This window comes from Hemiscyllium ocellatum, chromosome 1 (assembly GCF_020745735.1).
Source record: "Hemiscyllium ocellatum isolate sHemOce1 chromosome 1, sHemOce1.pat.X.cur, whole genome shotgun sequence".
NCBI lineage: Eukaryota > Metazoa > Chordata > Chondrichthyes > Orectolobiformes > Hemiscylliidae > Hemiscyllium > Hemiscyllium ocellatum.
In genome coordinates this window covers 121,440,435-121,451,912 of record NC_083401.1, presented here as the reverse complement: position 1 = coordinate 121,451,912, position 11,478 = coordinate 121,440,435, and the positions used below count along the sequence as shown (strand labels likewise).

Genomic DNA, 11,478 nt, shown 5'->3' with positions numbered 1-11,478 from the left:
TCCCATGTCATTGGAACCCGTGTGGACATAGACAAGTGGATTCTTTCCCGCCCACTACAAAGTCCACTCCAATCCAGAAGATATTATCGTAACCTTGACAATCTTCAAAACTATTTTTGCTGCAGAGAACAGGACCCATTCCAGTAACTGTGTTATCCTCCAACTCATCTCCTCTGCACAGAAGCTCTTCAGCCACGTTCTCAAATTTACCTATGACATCTCCATCGCCCCTCCCTCAAGTCCCTCCTCCCTACCTATCTTAGCCTGCTGGAGACTTTCCTCATTCCTGATGAAGGGCTTGTGCCCGAAACGTCAAATTTCCTGTTCCTTGGATGCTGCCTGACCTGCTACACTTTAACCAGCAACACATTTTCAGCAGCTATCCTCCAATTCAACAACATTTCTCATATCCCCTCACTTGAGTGGCACTCTGGGCATTGGTGCTTTGGTCTGTTCACTCAGTCTCCCTGAATTCTGTGCCCTTGTGTACACTCCTCCCAGTCTGGTGAATTCAAATTACTTTGATACATTTTTAATTACTAAATGCATCAAAGGGAATGGAGGGAAACTAGGAACATGACATTGAAATACAGGATCAACCACAATAATATTGAATGGCAGAGCAAGCTCAAATTGTCAAATGGCTTAGTCCTGCTCCTAGTTTCTATGCTTCTAATGTCAATCATCTCTCTGAAGTCATCTCCATGCAATTCTATATGTGTGAGCTGCTCTTGTGTTACATCCACTGTGTTTCCTTTATTGGGTATGGATATGTTGTGTCGTTCCATTCTGCTGCCCACAGGAAACAGAGACCCCTAGTGGAGTGCTATAAGAAAAAGTTGATTTATGGTCTTGTAGTAAAGCAGTCTTGGAGAAAATTTATAATCGTGATATTGCAGAATTTTGTAGTGCGTTTAAAATGGTCTTGCATCTAAGCGGAATAACTTACACAGGTATGAGGGCTATGTTGTTTAAAGCAGATTTGAAAATGATACAAGATATGACTGTAGACAAACCAAGGCGACATCAAAATAAATAGTTTGCAAGAAATATTCATTCATTTAAAGGCACAAAGATTTGCCTGCTCATGATAAACAAGAGGTGTCAAGGATAGAATTTTTAAAATTGAATCCCTACAGTGTGGAAACAGACTCTCCAAAGTATATCCTATTCCCCTGAATAATGCACTTAACCTACACATCCCTGAACACAGTGGGCAATTATTAGCATGACCAATTCACCTAACCTGCATAGCTTTGGACTGTGGGAGGAAACTGATGTAGACACAGGGAGAATGTACAACAGCCACCTAGGGCTAAGAATTGAACCTGGGTCCCTGGTATTGTGAGGTAGTAGTGCTAACCACTGAGCCACCATGCTGCCCTAAGGATTTGATACAATTAGATAAAAGGAAGATAATGTTGATAAAAAAGCCAAACCTGAGGATTTGCAGGATTTTAGAATCACAGAAATATGACAGCACAGAGAAAGGCTATGTGGCCCACTGCTTGTTAAATGAGCAAATTAAACACAGGAAGACCGTAAACTTGAGACTAAACTAGAAAGAGGTCTCAAAGCAAATTGAAAACATTTCTGTACAAATGTAGATAGAAGAGATTAGCAAAAGTCCTTTAGTGGTAAAGACAAGTGAATAATAAGGAATAGAAATGGAAGATAAATAAATAAATGTTTTATACAGATTCATGGAACAATACACAAAACAATTGCAAACAAAAATATGCTTTCTCAAACTTGGAATTGTCTGAAAACTGGATATTTTCAAAATACACCATACACTTATACAAAAAAAAATTCTCAATTAAAATTAACTTACTTGGCCAATGGTGCCAAACTTACATTGTTTTGCTTGTACCACAAACTATTCCTGTTCTCCAAGCAATCCTTGACCTCAACCAGTCCAGATTGGCTCAAAAACCCTCATTGCCCAAAGCGGCTCATCTAAAATCCAAAACCCAACATAGCTCCATCATAGGAAGGAAGAAAAAAATGACATGGTGTTACAGGCCAGTTACCTAAACATTACTCATAGTAAAAACATTGGGAAATATTTCTAGGAATATTGTAGCAAGACATTTAGAAAATCATAATAGAATTAAAGAAATTCCACACAGATTTAAGGAAGAGACATTGTGTTTGACAAATCCATTTTTGTTATCAGATGCAACTATTAGGATGGATAAGTGAAAAGCATGCAAGAACTCCACAAAGGCTGAATCCCATCACCAAGTCACCTTTTATTTACACATGACATTAATCCAGCTAGCACAGTGCCAGCTCTCAGAGTGAGCAAAACCCATGACACCCCTGTTTTATATCTGTCAGCCAATGCTCCCTGATTGGTCCAGTTTAAAAGTCCCAATGAAAGGAACTCATACTCTATAAGATCCACCTGGCTGACATTATTTCAATCACTACAATAAGATATCACACAAGAGTGCATTAAGCAAAATTAGGACTTAAAGAATTGAGGATTGGCTAATGAACTCAAATATTAGGAGCAAACCGGATATTTTTGAGCTGACAGACTGTAATCAGCAGTGAAGTACAAGGTTCTTGACTTGGACCTTAGCTGTTTAAAATCTAATTAATAATTTAGAGTCATAGAGTCATAGAGATGTACAGCACGGAAACAGACCCTTCAGTCCAACTTGTCTATGACAACCAGATATCCCAACCCAATCTAGTCCCACCTGCCAGCACCTGGCCCATATTCCTCCAAACTCTTCCTATTTATATACCCATCGAGATGCCTTTGAAATGTTGCAATTCTACTAGCCTCCACCACTTCCTCTGGCAGCTCATTCCATACACATACCACCTTCTGTGTGAAAATGTTACCCCTTAGGTCTCTTTTATATCTTTCTCCCCTCGGCCTAAACCTATGCACTCTAGTTCTGGACTCCCTCACCCCAGAGAAAAGACTTTGTCTATTTATCCTATCCATGCCCCTCATGATTTTGTAAATTTTTTATAAGATCACCCCTCAGCTTCTGATGCTCCAGAGAAAACAGCCCTGGCCTATTCAACCTCTCCCTATAGCACAAATCCTCCAATCCTGGCAACATCCTAGTAAATCTTTTTTGAACCCTTTCAAGTTTCACAACATTCTTCCGATAGGAAGGAGACCAGAATTACACGGAATATTCCAACAGTAGCCTAACCAATGTCCTGTACAGTCGCAACATGACCTCCCAACTCCTGTACTCAATATTCTGACCAATAAAGGAAAGCATAGCAAACGCCTTCTTCACTATCCTATCTACCTGTGACTCCATTTTCATGGAGCTATGAACCTGCAATCCAAAGTCTCTTTGTTCAGCAACACTCCCTAGTACCTTTTGTTAAGTGTATAAATCCTGTTAGGATTTGCTTTCCCAAAATGTAGTACCTCACATTTATCTAAATTAAACTCCATCTGCCACTTCTCAGCCCATTGGCCCACCTGATCGAGATCCCATCGTAATTTGAGATAACCTTCTTCGCTGTCCACGACTCCTCTAATTTTGGTGTCATCTGTAAACTTACTAATTATTCCTCTTATGCTCACATCCAAATCATTTGTATAAATGATGAAGAGTACTGGACCCAGCAATGATCCTTGTGGCACTCCACTGGTCACAGGCCTCCAGTCTAAAAAACAACCCTTCACCACCCACCTCTGTCTTCTACCTTTAAGCCAGTTCTGTATCCAAATGGCTAGTTCTCCCTGTATTCCATGAGCTCTAATCTTGCTAACCAGTCTTCCATGGGTAACCTTGTCGAATGCCTTACTGAAGTCCATATAGATCACGTCCACCGTTCTGCCCTCATCAATCCTCTCTGTTCCTTCTTCAAAACTCAATCAAGTTTGTGAGATATGATTCCGCACACACAAAGCCATGTTGACTATCCCTAATCAGTCCTTGCCTTTCCAAATATGTGTACATCCTGAACCTCAGGATTACCTGCAACAATTTGCCCACCACTGATGTTAGGCTCACTGGTCAATACTTCCCTGGCTTGTCCTTACCACCCTTCTTAAACAGTGGCACCATGTTAGCCAACCTCCAGTCTTCCGGCACTTCACCTGTGACTATCGATGATACAAATTTCTCAGCAAGAGGCCCAGCAATCACTTCCCTAGCTTCCCACAGAGTTCTAGGGTACACCTGATCAGGTCCTGGAGATTTATCCACCTTCACACGTTTCATGACATCCAGCACTTCCTCCTCTGTAATATGGACATTTTTCAAGATGTCACCATCTATTTCCCTTCATTCTGTATCTTCCATGTCCTTCTCCACAGTAAATACTGATGCAAAATATTCGTTTAGTATCTCCCCATTTCCTGCAGCTCCACACAAAGGCCGCTTTGCTGATCTTTGAGGGGCCCTATTCCTCCCTAGTTCCCCTTTTGTCCTTAATGTATTTGTAAAAACCCTTTGGATTCTTAACTCTATTTGCCAAAGTTATCTCATGTCCCCTTTTTGCCCTCCTGATTTCTCTCTTAAGTATACTCCTACTGCCTTTATACTCTTCTAAGGATTCACTTGATCTATCCTGTCTATATCTGACATATACTTCCTTCCTTTTCTTAACCAAATCCTCAATTTCTTTAAGAGAAAGTGAGGTCTGCAGATGCTGGAGATCAGAGCTGAAAATGTGTTGCTGGAAAAGCGCAGCAGGTCAGGCAGCATCCAAGGAACAGGAAATTTGACATTTCGGGCATAAGCCCTTCTTCAGACCGAAACATTGAACTTCCTGTTCCTTGGATGCTGCCTGACCTGTTGCGCTTTTCCAGCAACACATTTTCACCTCAATTTCTTTAGTCATCCAGCATTCCCTATACCTACCAGCCTTTCCTTTCACCCTAACAGGAATATACTTTCCCTGGATTCTCACTATCTCATTTCTGAAGGCTTCCCATTTTCCAGCCGTCCCTTTACCTGTGAACATCTGCCCCCAATCAGCTTTTGAAAGTTCTTGCCTAATACCTCAAAATTAACCTTCCTCCAATTTAGAACTTCAACTTTTAGATCTGGTCTAACCTTTTCCATCACTATTTTAAAACTAATAGAATTATGGTCGCTGGCCCCAAAGTGCTCCCCCACTGACACTTTAGTCACCTGCCCTCTATTCCTGAGATGCTGCCTAACCTGCTGTGCTTTGACCAGCAACACATTTGCAGCTGCCTTATTTGCACCTTCTCTAGTAGGTACATCCGCATACTGAATCAGAAAATTTTCTTGTACACACTTTAGAAATTCCTCTCCATCCAAACCCTTAACACTATGGCAGTCCCAGTCTATGTTTGGAAAGTTAAAATCCCCAACCATAACCACCCTACTATTCTTACAGATAACTGGGATCTCCTTACAAGCTTGTTTCTCAATTTCCTTCTGACTATTGGGGGGTCTATAACACAATTCCAATAAGGTGATCATCTCTTTCTTATTTCTCAGTTCTACCCAAATAATTTTGTTGGATGTATTCCCAGGAATATCCTCCCTCAGTACAGCTGTAATGCTATCCCTTATATAAAATGCCACTCCCCCTCCTCTCTTGCCTCCCTTTCTATCCTCCCTGTAGCATTTGTATCCTGGAACATTAAGTTGCCAGTCTTGTCTATCCCTGAGCCATGCTTCTGGAATTGCTATGATATACCAGTCCCATGTTCTTAACCATGCCCTGAGTTCATCTGCCTTCCCTGTTAGGCCTCTTGCATTGAAATAAATGCAGTTTAATTTATTAGTCCTACCTTGTTCTCTGCTTTGTCCCTGCCTGCCCTGACTGTTTGACTCGCCTTTGTTCTCACCTGTACCAGTCTCAGAATGATCTCTTTCCTCACTACCTCCCTGGGTCCTACCCCACCCCGACCCATCCCTCCTCACTCATTTAAATCCACCTGAGCAGCTCTAGCAAATCTCCCTGCCAGTATATTAGTCCCCTTCCAATTTAGGTGCAAGCTGTCCATCTTGTACAGGTCACCTTTACCCCAAAAGAGATTCCAATGATCTGAAAATGTGAATCCTTCTCCCATACACCAGCTCCTCATCCATGCATACATCTGCTCTATCCTCCTATTCCTGCCCTCACTAGCTCATAGCACCAAGAGTAATTCAGATATTACCACTGTCGAGGACCTCTTTTCTAAATTCCTGCCTGACTCTCTATATTCTTCCTTCAGAATCTCAATCATTTCCCTTCCTATGTCTTTGGTTCCAATGTGTACAATGGCCTCCTGCTGACCCCTCTCCTCCTTGAGAGCATTCTGCAACTTCTCAGAGACATCCTTGATCCTGGCACCAGGGAAGTAACAGACCATTCTGATTTTTTTGCTGCTGGCCACAGAAATGTTTGTTTGTACTCGGACTAGAGAATCCCCTAAGATAACCAATCATTTGGAACCTGACGTAACTCTCATTACTTTAGAGCCAGTCTCAATTCCAGAAATTTGGCTGTTCATGCTACATTCCCCTGAGAATCCATCACCCCCTACATTTTCCAAAACAGCCTACTTGTTTGAAATGGGGATAACCACAGAAGACTCCTGCACTAACTGCCTACTTCTCTTATCTTTCCTGAAGTTAACACATCTATGTGACTGTATCTGAGACATTTTCCCCTTCCTATAACTGCCATCCATCACATCCCCTTGCCCTTGTAAATTCCTCATTGCCTCTAACTGCCTCTCCAACTGATCCATTCGATCTGATAGGATTTGCAACCAAAGGCATTTATTGCAGATATAATCCTCAGTAACCCATAAACTCCCCCTAAATTCCTACATCAGACAAGAAGACCATATTACTCTATTAAAGGCCATTTTTGCTTCTTTCAATCTACATAACCAGAAAATAGCACTGTCTTACTCCTCTACAAAACACTGCTCCTGGTTAAATGAATACTTATGACTTATATTTTAAGTTTAATCAAGAGACATAGCTCAATAATACATATAATCAATAAAGAACCCACTCTACTCACTACTGCAGATTTATTTTAAGGCTACGCTTAAAACATCTACTTGTCTGTTTCTGTTCTGTGACCTCTCCCAACAGGTTCCTCCAAGATTAGTTGTGAATTTCACTGTTTTTTAAATTTTCCTAAACGCACTCCAAAGTCCAGCGATACATTAATTCAACAGCAAAGGCAGTAATTGCTAACTCTATCAGTTAGCAATGTGGGTTTTTCTCTCTCTCTCTCTCTCTCCCTCTCTCTCTTTCTCCTGCACTGACCTCACCACATGCTTCCTTTGTCTGTTCTTTGCCCTTTTAAAACTGCTGTTGTTTTGACATTTTTTCCTCCAAAGTTCCAAAACAATGCAACAGCATTTAGCTGAAAGATAAGCAGTGAAGAGCACATAAGTGCTTGCAAGGGATATGGAAAGATTGGCTGAGTTTAATAAAAAAAACTTGCATTTATAAAGCACTTTCATAACCACTGACATGTCAAAATTTGAATTATTTTGAATTATCGCCACTATTGTAATGTATGAAATATGAAATATGAACTTTCACAAACAGTAATGTGATAACAATCCTTTTGTGAAAAAAAAACAAAATTGCTGGAGAAACTCAGCAGGCCTGGCAACATCTGTGGGGAGAAAACAGAATTCATGTTTTGGGTCCAGGAACCTTGCTTCAGAACAAATTGTAGCTAGGGAAAGTTTGGCATATATGTGGAAGATGGGGTGAAGGTAAGGATAAATGACAAGGTAGGGATGGGATAAGGTAGGGAGAGATGGAGCCCAGAGAGAGAAAGAGAACAGCAATTGGGCTGACAAAGGAATAGGTAAACAACTAGCCTGGGAGAATCAATAGCTGCTAATGGGTACCATTAGAAGCTGACAATAAGTTGGTTGTGGTAACAGTCCATCTGATGACAACGCCTGGTGTGTGGGGGTTGGAAGAAGAACATGGAAGTAGGTGATCAGGCCCTAAAATTATTGAACTCGCTATTGAGTGCAGAAGGCTGCAGTGTCCCTGAGTGGAAAATTAGATGCTGTTCTTCCAGCTTGCGCAGAACCTCTCTTTATTATGTTGATTGAGAATTAAATGTGGTCCAGAACCATGGATAACTCTCATGCTTTTCTTTGAACTTGTGCTATGGGAACTTTTACTGAATGTGCGGGAAGGTAGAACCTTGACTTAAGATTTTATCTGAAACATGACACGTTTAACATTGCAATGCTTCTTCAGTGCTGCATTGGAGTGTGAACCTTAATTTTTATGCTAGGTTCTGGAGTGGGACTTGAAGACAGAACCTTGTAGTTAGAGTGGTATCAGCTGATCCAGGGCAGACACATAAAAACAAATGAAGACAGTAATGGGAACATACAAGTATGATCAGTATGAAATCCACAGTAGGAGATGTGATTTTAATGTGGTCTGGGCAGTGATCTAGATTCAATGGTAAGCAAATGTACTACATACCAACGATAATCCACATGGCTGATACATTCATTTAAAAGAATTTGTGTCAGCACTTATAAAAATAAAAAGTAATGTTTCTTCGTTCACATTAATAACCACCCAGAGTCAGTGATGAACAAATAGTGTTGAGCTCCATTTGTTCCTTATTAATGAGGAACTTGCCTCAGGTAAATTCTGAATTTTGTTCAACTTTGTTCAAAATTTCATCAAACAAAATGGCTTTAATATTTTCTCATTAAGGGCAGCAATGTCTTCATTGTGATCCAAATACAGAGGAACCTTGATTATTCAAATATTAATTATCAGAAAATCAGATTATCTGAAGGAGATCTCAAGGCCCCGGTAGAAACATTACATCAAAGGCTTGTTTCCATCATTGGTCGTGTCGGCTCCAAATGACTGTCCTCTCCCTCTCTCCCCACAAATTCCCTGGAGTTCTACACGGGGTGTGCCCTAAACCCCCCTTCCCCAAATAATCTGTCCAACATTGTAGTGGGCAAAGATGGAACCTGTCAAAAAGTTGTGTGTGTTTGTGTATGTACTATTTGGAGACTCAACCCTCCCCCTCATCCCACCCCAAAAAGTAGCAGTAGCAGCATCTTGCTGTTGATGTCCAGTCTGGCTGCCCTGGAGAAGGGACAGGGGCGGATGGGGGGTGGGTAGTGCACGGAAGGGGGCAGTGTTGGACGGGGCGGACGAGGGGGGGGCAGTGTTCGATGGGAGTCTCTCCTGAACGGGGAGCAGACTTTAAAAAACTCCGAGTCCCAGAATAAAGGTATTTAATCAGTTAACCAAATAATCGATTATCCGAACGAAATAGTGCCTGCCCATCTTGTCCAGATAATCGAGGTTCTGCTGTGTGTGAACTGGCTAGGGGCTGTCTTCATTTGCAAATGTCTCCAAATATAAGACAACAGATAATGGGCGAGCAATTTTTGAGAAGATCTGTAGTTCAGGTTGATGATAAGTATGTAAGTTAGTTCACTGAGCTGGAAGGTTTATTTCCAGATGTTTCATCACCATGACTAGGTAACATTGTCAGTGAGAGTCTCTGGTGAAGCGCTGGTGGTATGTCCTGCCTCTCTATTTATAGGTCTTGGTTTTTTAAGGTGCATGATGTCATTTCTGGTTCTTTTTTCCAAGGGAAGGTGGATGGGATCTAAGTCAATGTGTTTATTGATGAAGTCCTGGTTAGAATGCCATGCCTCTAAGAATTCTTGTGCGTGTCCTTCTTTCACCTATCCTAGGGTGTGTGTTGGCGTGGTGGCTCAGTGGTTAGCACTGCTGTCTGACAGCGCCAAGGACCCAGATTCGTTTCAGGCCTCAGGCGACTATCTGCGTCGAGTTTGCACATTCTCCCTGTGTATCTGGGGTTTCCTCTGCGTGCTTCAGTTTCCTCCCACAGTCCAAAGATGTGCAGGTTAGGTAAATTGGCCAAGCTAAATTGTCCATAGTGTACAAGGTTGTGTAGGCTGGGTGCATTAGTCAGAAATGTAGAGTGATAGAGGAGGGGAATGGGTCAGTGTAGATTACTTTGGACTTGTTGGGCGAAATGGACTGTTTCCACATTGTAGGAATTTTATACAGTATAATTCTATGATAATATGGAATTAGGTAACGGATAGGGCCACCATCTTACTGAATAATGAATCAGGGTGGAAATATTAATGTCACTGACCGGTGCACACAGAGCCCCGCCGAATCAGAGCCCCGCCTCTCTTGGGCGCCTCCCACTCAGATACCCGCCCACTCATAGCCCCGCCTCTGGGCACCACCCACTTAGCGCCCCGCCCACTCATAGCCCCGCCTCTCTCGGGCGCCTCCCAGAGCCTGCAAGAGCTCTTCGCTTTGCGAAGAGGCCCCGCCCCCCGCGGTGCCCGGGGCGTGCGTCATCAACATCATCGTCTCGCGAGAGTCAGTTTGAAATTTCGGGCGGTTGTTGTTCGAGGCTGGCGCCAAGACCGAGTGAATTTTACACCAAAACAAAAGGGCGGCTTTTTGGCGGAGAAAGGTCATAGACAGTTGGAGAGGTGAGACCAAGGGGAGGGCGGGAGTGGTGAGACTGGGGAGGGGGAGATGAGGAAAGGAGGGTGGCTGTGCGGATGAGGGGGGGAGGGGGGGGTGGCTGTGCGGATGAGGGGGGGAGGGGGGGGTGGCTGTGCGGATGAGGGGGGGAGGGGGGTGGCTGTGCGGATGAGGGGGGGGTGGCTGTGCGGATGAGGGGGGTGAGGGGGGGAGGGGGGGGGGTGGCTGTGCGGATGAGGGTGGGTGGGACAAAGTTAACAATCACACTACGCCAGGTTATAGTTGAGTGGCACTGGAAAAGCACAGCAGGTCAGGCAGCATCCTGATTGATCAGCTTATGCCCGAAATGTCGATTCTCCCGCTCCTCAGATGCTGCCTGACCTGCTGTGCTTTTCCAGCACCACATTCTGCACTCTGATCTCCAGCATCTGCAGCCCTCACTTTCTCCTAATACCAGGTTATCGTCCAACAGGTTTATTTGGAAGAGCAGTCCTCTGAAAGCTTGTACTTCCAAATAAACCTATTGGACCATAACTCGCTATGGTGTGATTTTTAACCTAGTGACTTGTCACAGTGAAGGTTTGAACGTTTGGAGCAAATCTACCTCCTCAGTATCAATACTGCCCAGGACATCTCTAATTGTTGGACCATTAACTGGTTGGGGCGTCCTTACTAATCTGTTCCCATAGATCATCACCTCACTACCAGCTGGAAGGTCTGCAGTTTCAATCAATTTTTTTCCAGCTCAAACTTTTTCTTGATTGCATGAATTCTTAGATTGGTTGTTACTAATGGGGCTGGTGGGGTCGTTTGTCCTGTGGGATGGCATGGTTGCTCAGTGGTTAGCACTGCTGCCTCACAGCTCCAGGGACCCAGGTTTTGTGTGGACTTTCCATATTTTCCCTGTGATTGTGTGGGTTTCCTTTGGTTTCCTCCCACTGTGCAAAGATGTGTAGGTTAGATGGTCACGCTAAATTGCTTTTAGTGTCCAGGGGTATTTGTAGGTTAACTGGATTAA

The 11,478-nt window shown here is 43.1% G+C and overlaps 1 protein-coding gene across 1 annotated transcript in view; it reads left to right on the top strand.

Moving 5' to 3' along the window:
* Positions 1-10,377: 10,377 nt before the first annotated feature.
* The window catches only part of ncapg (non-SMC condensin I complex, subunit G), a 58,254-nt gene continuing 57,153 nt past the window's right edge, over positions 10,378-11,478 (top strand). Inside the window, exon 1 of the mRNA XM_060831510.1 lies at positions 10,378-10,465. The gene's annotated coding sequence lies outside the window, so the exon portion shown is untranslated. The remainder of the gene's footprint in view (positions 10,466-11,478) is intronic.